The following is a 12,104-nucleotide window of genomic DNA, read 5'->3' as shown; positions in this document are numbered from 1 at the left end:
CAGTTCCACATAAGGGTTCTCTCTAAGAGAGATAACATATTGATGGTGAAAGTTTATTGCTCCAGTTATCCCAGTTATTATCTTTCTCAAACAAGAACAGCATTAAAAAAATGAGTCAGAAATAGAACTTAAACAATTCTTTAACCTGTATGATTAAAAACAACAACAACAGCAACAACAATTAGGCTGGGATGTAGCTCAGTGGTAGAATCCTTGCCTAGTGTGCATTAGGACCTAGGTTCAATCCCTTATATCCCAAAAAGGAGAAAAAAATTTTTGAACAATCACACTTTACTTCTGATTTTTGAAACCTGTAGTGATCACTTGCTGTGACAACTTGAAAACCTTCCTGTAAAACATTATATATTGAGCTTATCACAATGCCTAGAAAGAACTATAGATACTGCCTACTACAGGTATAGAGTTCTCAGTTAAAAATAATCAGGCTTGCTGGTTGTGGTGGCACACACCTGTAATCCCAACAACAGGGGAGGCTGAAACAGGAGAATCTCAAATACAAAGCCAGCCACAGCCACTTGGCAAAGCCCTGAGTAATTTAGCAAGACACCATCTCAAAATAAAAAATAAAAAGGGCTGGGGCTGGGGTTGTGGCTCAGTGGTAGAGCACTTTCCTAGCATGTGTGAGCACTGGGTTCGATTCTCAGCACCACATATAAATAAAGAAATAAATGTCCATCAACAACTAAAAAATATATTTTAAAAATTGTAAAAAATAAAAAATAAATAAAAAGAGCTGAGGATGTAGCTCAGTGGTTAAGCATCCCTGGGTCCAATCCCCAGTACCAAAAAGAAAAAGAAAAAAATAATAATAAAATAATAATACAGTGGTAGAGCACTTGCCAAGCATGTGTGAGGCACCAGGTTCAATTCTTAGCACCACATAAAAATAATAATAATAATAATAATAATAATAATAATAAAATAAATAGATAAAGGTACCGTGTTCATCTACAACTAAAATTATTAAAGAAGAAATAACACTTCTGCATTTTATTATATTGTGTACATGTAGAACATGTAACAACAAATCCCATAATCCCGTCATTATGTGCAACTATAACACACCAATAAAAAAATGTGGAAAGAAGAAATAACAGTTCGGAGAACTGGAAATGTAGCTCAATGGTAATGTATTTGTAATGTATGTGTGAGGTCCTAAATTCAGCCCTCAGCACTGTAAGAAAAGGAAACGAAAAGGGGAGGGGGGGAGAGGGAGAGAGGGAGAGAGAGAGAGAGAGAGAGAGAGAGAGAGAGAGAGAGAGAGAGAGAGAGAGAGAATGCTCAAAAATAGTAGGGTAAAAGTGCAAAAGAAAAAAAATATTAAAACTCTTCAAAGAGGCTTTTTGTCTAAATACTTTAAAACTGAAACAATAATCTGGGAATGATGCTGCATGGCTCAGTGGCAAAGTGCCCCTAGGTTCAATCCTCAGTACTATTAAAGAAAAAAAAAAGTGTTCGTGAACCACATAAAATTTGCAAATAGCACATCACCAATTCTTTGCTTACTGAATATTTAGCTACTGATAAAAATGAATAAGAAAATTATGTTAGCATATTTTACCAGAACAAATTGCTTAAAAATGGCTTTGTCCATTTCCATTAAGTTCATTGTCTAGCTTTTCTTATTCTTTTGTCTGCTATTAAATATTTAATTCATCATCACATAGTTTACTATATTTTGAGCCTCTTATTCTCTCATATTAGTTTCACATCTTCTATTTCTTGTCCTTCACCTGTGTCTGATAAGCTAAAATACAATACAGAACATTAAGGAAAGCCATTCCAAATAAAACTGCATTCTTACTTTTGGCATTATCACCTCTGATTCATATTAGTCACATCAAAGAAGTCGAACAGCTTTGGGGATAGATTGTATCTGGGCACTTGTGTTTCACAATTTTATGTCAAATATCTCAGGCATTACAGTGTTGTTCCTTTACTCATTAGTTTCCCTTCTATTTCTTCTGTATTTTGCAGAATAAATATCTTTATATGGTGTTTTACACTTTCCAAAACACTTGTCTCAGTGAAGCCCCAAATGGCCTTGAGTACTGGAACTCACATTTACTTACGTTGGAGAAAACCATATTTTCAATGCCAATAATATGACAGATTTATGATAACCAGTGGTGTTCAGGTAGATGTTTAACAATCACCTCCATAAATCCTGATTGTAGAGTTTGACAATTTCACTGAAGTAAATGCTTCCACCATGATCACTTTCATTCCACCAATGTGATGTCAACTGACTCAAAATTTCTGAGAATATAACAATCAGCTTTTTCCCCCTTTTTATTGGCACATTATAATTATACATAACTGTGGTATTTGTTATAATATATTCATATGTGCACACAATAAAACAGTATAATTTGATCAGTTTCATTCCCCAGTACCCCCTTTTCCTCCCCTCCATCCTCCTGATTCCCTTCTTCTATTCTACTGGTCTCTCTTCTATTTTTTTTTTTATTTGTTCTAATTAGTTATACATCACAGTAGAATGCATTTTCACACATTGTACACAAATGGAGCACAACTTCTCATTCCTTGGGCTGTACATGATGCAGAATCATAGTAGTGTAATCATACATGTATATAGAGTAATAATGTCTGTTTCATTCTACCTTCCTTTTCATCCCCACAACCCCACCCCTCTTTCACTCTCCTCTGCACAATCCAAAGTTCCTTCATTCTTCCCTATGGCCCTACCACAATGGATCAGCATCTGCTTATCAGAGATTGGATTTGGGAGATTGGCTTATTTCACTTAGCATGATATTCTCTAGTTCCATCCATTTATCTGCAAATACCATAATTTCATTTTTTAAGGCTAAATATTATTCAATTGTGTATATGTACCACATTTTATTTATCCATTTATCCCTTGAATGGCATCTAGGTTGGTTCCACAGTTTAACTATTGTGAATTGAGTGCTAAAAATATTGATGTGGCTGCATCCCTGTAGTATGCTGATTTTTTTTTTGAGAACTTAAATGAAATGGATGATTTATTTTAAATCAATTATGTATACTAGCCATGAACAGTTGGATACTGAAATTTAAAGACAATGTCATTTACAAGCACATTATAAAACATGAAACACAAATAAATCTATGAAATGTATGCAAGATATGTACACCAAATGTTTAAATTACTGAGGGAAATTAAAGATCTTAAAAAAATAGAGAGGTAAAGTATGTTTATGGACTACAGGATTTAATATTACTATGATAACATTTCCCCCTAATTGATCCATAGATCAGTGTAGTCCCCATGAAACCCAGCAGGTTCTACTGTAGAATTTGAAAAGAGCGTTCTAAAAGTTATATAAAAATGTGAAGAGCCAGGCAGATGGCATACTCCTGTAATCCCTGCCACTCTCAGCCTGAGGCAGAAGGATCACAAGTTCAAGGCCAGCCTCAGCAACTTAGCAAGACTCTGTCTCAAAATTTTTTAAAAAGGTATAGGGATGGAGCTCAGTGGTAAATCACCCACAGGATTCCATTCTCTGTACTTCCACTCCAAAACATAAGGAATCCACAATAGCCAAAACAATTTTTAAAAAGAAAAACCAAGAGAACTCATTTTTTTTTTTAAAGATAGAGAGAGGGAGGGAGAGAGAGAGAGAGAGAGAGAGAGAGAGAGAGAGAATTTTTAATATTTATTTTTTAGTTTTCGGTGGACACAACATCTTTGTTTGTATGTGGTGCTGAGGATCGAACCCGGGCTGCACGCATGCCAGGCGAGCGCACTACCGCTTGAGCCACATACCTGGCCCCCTTTGATCCACTTTGAATTGATTTTTGTGCAGGGTGAGTTTTAATTTCATTTTGCTACATATGGAGTTCCAGTTTTACTAGCACAATTGTTGAAGGGGCTATCTTTTCTCCAATGTATGTTTTTGGCACTTTTTGTCTAGTATGAGATAATCATATTTATGTGGGTTTGTCTCTGTATCTTCTGGTCTACACGTCTTTTTTTGGTGCCAATGCCATGTTACTATGGCTCTGTAGTATAGTTTAAGGTCTGGAATTATGATGCCTCCTGCTTCACTCTTCTTGGTAAGGATTGCTTTGGCTATTCTGGGTCTCTTATTTTTCCAAATGAATTTCACAATTTCTTTTTCTAGTTCCATGAAGAATGTCATTGGGATTTTAATAGGAATTGCATTGAATCTGTTTAGCTATTGGTAGTATGACAATATTAATTCTTCCTATCCAAGAGCATGGGAGATCTTTCCATCTTCTAAGGTGTTCTTCAATTTTTTTCTTTAGTGTACTGAAGTTTTCATTGTAGAGGTCTTTCACCTCTCTTGTTAGATTGATTCTCAAGGTTTTTTTGTTTGTTTGAGTCTATTAACAACCAGCTTTTACATAAGACAGAAGCCAGCTCCAGGACTTAATCACTTTAAATTCAACCTAAAAGTATATGAAGGATGGGTTATAGCTCAATGGTGGAACACTTGCCTAGCATGCATGAGGCCCTGAGTTCTATCCCCAGCACTGAAAAAAATAAATAGAAGTATGTGAAAATTCATATGTGTGTCTTGTTTTGAGATTGAGGATATCAAAATAAAAGACATGGAAATTCCAAATTACGTGGTAAATTAAACCAACAATGAAGCTACTCAGTGATAAATTATGTGGACTAAATTGCAGATGCTTTCAGAGTATTGAGTGTGATCAGTAGGTTCACGGCTGGCCCTTGGTGATCTTTTTTTTAATTTTTTTTTTTTTTAGTTGTAGATGGACCCAATACCTTTATTTATTTATCTTTATGTGATACTGAGGATAGAACCTAGTGCCTCACCCATGCTAAGCGAGTGCTCTACCACTGAGCCACAATCTCAGCCCCCCTTGGTATTCATGACCTGTGGAAACACTCTCCTTTGGTGTGATTTGTTTCTAATCTGCTTAACCAAAAGAATATGTCAAAGATGAGTGGTGAAATGCCATGTCTGTGATTATGTTATATTAGAGTGTAACTTTTGTCATATTAGCAGACTCTTTCTGGTTTTGATGAAGTAAGTTGCTATGTTGTAAGCAGACCTAAGGAGAGGCCCATATGGTAAGGAATTGAGGCCACCATCCAACAGCAAGAAACAATCCTGCCAACAATCATGTGAATTTGAAGGCACACTCTTTCCCAGGTAAATCTTGAAATGAAACTGCAATAAAGACTGTGTTATGGACTGAATGTTTTGTGTTTCCCCCAAATTCATATGTTCAAATCATATTATCAATGTGATGGTATTAAGGTGGAGCCCTGGAAGTAATTAGGTTAAAAGGGAAGAATCTTCCCAAATAGGACCAGTGTCCTTACTAAAGAGATCTCAAAGAGCTCTCTGGATCTCATTTTTCCATGTGGAGCTCCTTGAAAGAGGGTCTTCATGGGAACTCAATTCTGCTGGCACATTGGTCTTGAACTTCCAGTATCCAGAACTCTGAGAAATAAATTCCCATTGTTCATGTATACACACATGTATACAACATGATGATATAATTTTATAATATTGTTCCTCAGTATTGACCTTTTGCTCCCCACTTTCCTCCACCTACAATTCCTATTAAGAATTTAAGACACCCAGTCTGTGGTACTCTATTATAGCAGCTTAAGCTGACTAAAACAGACTAATAACTTGACTGCAATCTTGTGAGAGACTATGAAGCAGAAGATCTAGCAAGACCATGTGGGAACTCCTAACCCACCGAAAGAGTAAGATAATGAGTCTGTTATGTTAAGTCACTAGGTTTGTGTAATTTGTTATGCAGTAATAGGTAACTAACAGCAAGTGCAGGAATACTGACCTAGAAAATGTAATGTGGAATTTTAACTTTAGACTACTATTAGAAGTTACATAAGATTTTAATAGTGGAAGGAATGGGGGAAGCTTTGAGAAAATGTTGGCAGACAATATTAGTTGAAACAGTTGGACATATTAGGAGTATACTTAAAAATTCATTACTCATTTATTCAATTAATAATGATTGAGACCCAAAGGACATAAAAACAGCATATTACAGGGACACAGCCACATCAATGTTTATAGCAGCACAATTCACAATAGCTGAACTGTGGAGCCAACCTAGATGTCCTTCAGTGGATGAATGGATAAAAAAAATGTGGCATTTATACATAATGGAATATTACTCAGCAATAAAAAAGAATAAGATCATGGCATTTGCAGGGAAATCGATGGCATTAGAGAAGATTATGTTAAGTGAAGTTAGCCAATCCCCAAAAAACAAATGCTGATGTCTTCTCTGATATTAGGGGGGAGACTCAAAATGGAGTTGGGAGGGAGAGCAAGGGAGGAAGATTACCTCTAGGGAATAGGGTTGGGAGGGAAAGGGTGGGAGAAGAGGAATAGCATGGAGGGTGAAAGGAGACCCTCATCATTATACAAATACATGATGAAGATGTGAATTTGGTCAACATACCTTATAAATAATCAGAGATATGATAAATTATTGTATAATGGTGTATTAAGAATTGTAATGGAAAATAAAAAAGTATAACTAAAAAAAATAATGATTGCATACCAACCTATGCCAACTTTTTTGAGTGATGCTATATAATATTTAGCAATGACAAACAAGCTCTTATGTGGCTTAAAAGCAAAATGAGGGCCAGATATGGTGGCATACACCTGGAATTCCAGCAACTTGGGAGATTAAGGTAGGAAGATTGCAAGTTCAAGGCCAGCCTGGGCAACTTAGTGAGACTCTGTCTCAGTATTTTTTAAAAATTAAAATAAAAACAGCTAGAGATGTGTAGCTTAGTGATAGAGCATCTCTGGTTCAAACAAGTAAATATAAGAGAGCAGTAAGAAATACATAGAATGTTGGGAATGTTGTTCAGTGGCATCTGGTAGTTCAGTGGTAGAACACTTGCCTAGCATGTGCAAAGCCTTAGGTTCCATCCCCAGCACTGGCAAAGATTAAATAATTATGTAGAGAATTAAAACAGAATGATGTTCTAGAGAGTGACTAGGTGACTACTGTAGATTAGGTGGTAAAGAAGAGGTTTGAAAGGACTGCAGATTGTCCCCCACATCCATTCTCTCCTGGGGATCAAACCAGGGATTTGTGCATGCAAGGCAAGCACTCTACCAGTTGAGCTAGATCCCCAGCTCCTCTCCTTCTTTTTAGAAATATAATCCTACAAATTTTGACTAGGGAACTTACTACTCAGCTGTCAGATACATTTCCCAGCCTTTTTTGTAGCTAGATGCTAACATGTAATGAAATGAACTAGTCTGTTTTTGTTTTTGTTGTTGTTTTTTGTAGTGCTAAAGTATAACCTCAGGGCCACGTGCACACTAGGCAAATGCTCTACCACTAAGCTACATCCTCACCCTTTATAACCGAGACTAAGTAATTTGTAAGGGACATAAATTGATTTCTAAAGGCTGAAAAGTCCAAGATTAAGGCACTGGCATCTGATGAGGGCATTCTTAATTTACCCTCAACATTAGAGAAGACAGAAGGGCCAGAAAACCAACTTCCTCAGTTGAGCTCTTTTATAAAACCACCTAATCCCATTCATAAAGAATTCATGAGTCTCCATAGCCTAATAATCTCTTAAAAGCCCCACCTCTTAATACTATCACATTGGCAACACATGAATTTTGGAAGGGATCAATTTTGTTAAAACTTTAGCATGAGGGAGCTGGGTAATGGCTCAGTTGTGAAGTACTTGCCTAGCATGTGTGAGGCACTGGGTTCAATTCTTAGCACCACATATAAATAAATAAAATAAAGGTCCATTGACAACTAAAAAATATTTTTTAAAAAACCTTTAGCATGAACAGAATTGAGGTTACAATTTCCAGATCCTGTTTTCATAAGGAAATTCTTTTGTCTCTACTTTTTATTTTCCTCTTCTTCCTCTTCTAAAGTGGACAAATCTACACAAGCTTCAAGCATAAGAATGAAGATCGCATCTTATGCAAAGAACAGATTAGAACAAACCTGATTATCCACATGATCTCTTGGAGCAGAGCTTCCCACTTACCCTGGACCACCTGCCTACCTCAGAAGTATTATGTGGATGTGAGAAAGAAACTTGAATCTTTTTTTGAGTTATTGTATTTGGGGATCTGTTTGTTATAATAGCTTAGCTAGCCTGTGCCCTACTACCAGAGTTGACCTCTTAGAAGAAGGAACATTTGAACTAAAACCTAAATGACAAGAATAAACAAGGCATAAAAAGAAAAGAAAATGCATTTTACCTAAATAAAAATGACCTAAAGAAGAAAAGGACACAAGGAGTGAATGGTGAAGATGATGTTGGAAGAAGGTTAATCAGAACCAGATCACATAAGGGTTTGAGGGCTAGGTTAAGAAAGTTTTATTTCAAGTATGATGGGAAACCACTGGAGAATTTTACTGCTTGTCATAATTGGGCTTATGTTTTAGAAATACCACTCTGGCTACTCTGTAGTAAATCAACTGAAGTGGCAGGTTAAATGCAGAGACTAATAAGGAAACTATTGCAGTAATCCAAGGGAACTCATTTTAATGCTCAAACTAGGGTGGTGGTAAAGAAGACAGAGAGAAAAGACAAATTCTTGAAATGTTTTAGACGTATCAACAACGCAAAGGATGATTAGATGTAAGGGAATGCAAGAAAGAGTGGGATAAAGTTTGCCTTTGGGTTTGAGCAACTGCTATGTAATGAGATGATTGCTGTGTGAAGGGGAGACCATCAAAAGGCAAAGTGGAGGCAGAGAGGTCAGCCAGGGAGCTTCAGTTGAGGACATTTGGGTTTTAGTTTTTTGGTTTTGTTTTGTTTATAGGAAGGAAGCAGATTTTGTTTTGAAAAGGAACAACTTGTTTTAGTCACATTAGCTTCTATATGCTCATTTGGCATTTGAGTAGTCAGGTAGGCAAGTGTTCCAAAAGCTTGGACTAGATGAGGTAGGTCATCTAGGGAGAAAGTGTACATTGAGAAGAGCACAGAGGTGAAGCCAAGAGCACTGCAGCACGGAGAAGAAAATCCAGGTATAGAAAGAAACCCAAAAAGGGAAAAGTGTCACAAGAACCTGGAGAATTATTTCAGGAAAGAAGATCTAGGGCTGGGGGTACAGCTCAGTGGTAGAGTACTGGAAAGGGCATTCTCAGTAGTAGAGCCTGGTATTTGTGAGACCCTAATTCCACCTCCACCTGGTCTCCCCACACACAAAAGGAAAGTACAAGGTTTTTTTTGTTTTGTTTTGTTTTTTGTGTTTTTTTTTTGTACAGGGGATTGAACCACCAGAGGTACTTAACCACTGAGCCACATCCCCAGCCCTTTTTATGTTTTATTTTGAGACAGGATCTCACTAAATTGCTTAGGGCCTCACTAAATTGCTGAGGCTGGCTTTGAACTCTCAATCCTCCTGCCTCACCCTCCCAGGCACTAGGATTACAGGAGTGAGCCACCACGCTTGGCTAAGTACAGGTAATTGTACAACAAGCTATTGAAAGATTGAATATACTCAAGCTGAAGCTGGAGGATCAGGCCAGCCCTGAACAACTTAGCAGACCCTGTCTCAAAATAAAATTTTAAAAAAAGCTGGGTGTGGTGGCACATACCTGTAATCTCAGTGACTCAGGAGGCTAAGACAGGATAAACAAAGTTCAAGGCCAATCTCAGTAATTTAGTAAAACCCTGAGCAATTAAGTGAAACTCTCTGTCTCTAATAAAATATTAAAAAGGGCTGGGGGGGCTGGGGTTGTGGCTCTGCAGTAGAACACTTGCATAGCATGTGTGAGGCACTGGGTTTGATTCTCAGCACCAAATTTAAATAAATAAAATAAAGATCCATTGACATCTTAAAAAAAAAATGCTGGGGATGTGGCTCGGTGGATCAGTACCCCTGGGTTTAATCCCTGGTACCAAAGGGGAAAAAAATTTTCTTTTTTTTTTTTAAAGAGCTGGGGCCAGGTGTGATGGCAAGTTCGCAAACCACCTCAGCAACTTAGCAAAGCCCTAAGTAACTTAGTGAGACCCTGTATCAAAAGAAAAAATGAAAAAAGGGCTCAGGATGTAGCTCAGTGGTAAACTATTCCTGGGTTCAATCCTCTATTACCCACCCTGCCAAAGAAAAAAGAGCTGGGGATGTAGCTCAGTCTTAGAGTGCCTGCCTAGCTTGGATGAGACCCTTTGTTCAATACCCAGTACCATAGGAGCACACACAAAAAGACTGAATAAATGACAATTGAGACCAACCATTGAACCACTGGGTTTAGCAAGATGTGGACCCTGAGAAGTGGCTTTTTGGTCAAGTCCTAGAGATAAAATTCTATTTGGAGGATTTGAAGAAGCAATGAGGTAGAAATTGCAAGTGTGGACTTGTCTTTTATATCTTTCAAGGAGTTTTACTGTTAAGGGGAGCAGAGAAATTGGGTTACAACTCAAGAGAAGAGTGGAGTCAGGTAAGGAGTTTCTAAAGTTGAGTTGGAATAAAGCTGGGGATGTGGCTCAGTCATAAAGTGTATACTCAGCATGTTGGAGGTCCTGGGTTCAATTCCTAGCAAGCGCGTGTGCATGCACACACACACACACACACACAAGGTTGAGATTCTATTAGGAATGATTACTAAAAAGAGTATGGGGAGTGGTGTCTTAAGAAGACCTGCAAGGTCAAATGCTGCTCAATAAGTATTTTTTTTTTTTTAATGAGGGAAAAAGGACACTCTAATGGGAAGAGGTTGATGAGAAAGGAAACCAGTTTAGGAATGATAAATATGTTTTAGACATGTTGAGTTCAGTGAAATATTTAAGTTAAGATTAACTAACTTAATAATAAGTACAAGAGCTGGGCATGGTTGGCATGCCAGTAATCCCAGCAACTCAGGAGGCTGAGACAGGAGGATTACCAAGTTCAACACCAGCCTCAGCAATTTAGGGAGGCCCTAAGCAATTTAGCAAGACTCTGTATCAAAATAAAAAATTAAAAGGGCTGTAGATGTACTTCAATGGTAAGGCACCCCTGGGTTCAATCCCCAGTACCAAAGGAAAAAAAAAGTACAAAGGACTTTGAGCTTCAAGACAATAATGATGCCTAAGAAAAATTATATATTTTACAAATGATCAGTCCAATTCATAGACACTATTTTAAATTATCCTATATCAAATTAACAAGGATTTACCTTGCCAAGATTCTTGGCACTTTTATATTGACTTAAATTGCATTGGGAAAAGCATAATGGTAATTGAAAAGCAACTAATTATAAGCAATTATAAGCCAAATTATGTTTATACCACAATTAGTGTTTGAGGTGGTTTAGTAGGCAGATTCTTCATTTCAATAAGCAACCATCAAATAATTGAATAGCTTGTAAAATAGAAATACTCCTTTTATCTTTATTCCAAGCTTAACAATTACATCCTCTTTTAATTATTATTATAATAAAATAAGTAGCATTTTATTATCTTTTGTTCCAATCCCCAATTTGAATTGGATGCTTTTAAAAACATGGCACAAGTTTCATGGTGACTGGTCTTGTTCTTGTAAGACAAGTACCATCTTGCAGGGTATCTACAGTAGGAACTCCCACCATGCCATTTTCAGTGGATTTTTCATGCTGATATTATCTTATTTCACTTTGAGGAAAGTTTTTCATTACGAATAATAGGAGTAAGTTACTTTGTCTTGTGACAATGGTAGTTTTTATGTCAAGGTGGTTTTTACTCCAGTATTTCCAAGTCATAAATAACTTCGTTACAATTTTGCCACCTCGGGTTAAACGTAAGTATACTTCATACTACTTTTAAAATATAAAGTAGACTTTACAACTACTTTATACTTTACATTGATTAGTGATATTTTAGAGAAATGGTTCTTTAAATTGCCTCAAGTGATAGCTCTGGAGTCTGTTACATCAATAACTGCGCCGCAAATTTGGGGGATTGGGAGGACACCCTTTCAATCAGTTCATCAGTTTAAGAAACATATTATCAAATAGCCTCAGATTATATTTAACAAACCTAGTTTCTATAAGTAGTTTTGCTGAATAAATTCCCGACCAGTTCAAGGGCGGCTGTTGCGTTCGGCCAACTCCAAGGCTCGCCTAGTCACATGGTGAGAGATAGG

Source organism: Marmota monax, unplaced genomic scaffold (genome assembly GCF_021218885.2).
Source record: "Marmota monax isolate L192 unplaced genomic scaffold, Marmota_monax_Labrador192_F-V1.1 WCK01_AAM20220418_F8-fsc00599, whole genome shotgun sequence".
Lineage (NCBI taxonomy): Eukaryota > Metazoa > Chordata > Mammalia > Rodentia > Sciuridae > Marmota > Marmota monax.
Note: the sequence above shows the minus strand (reverse complement) of the source record.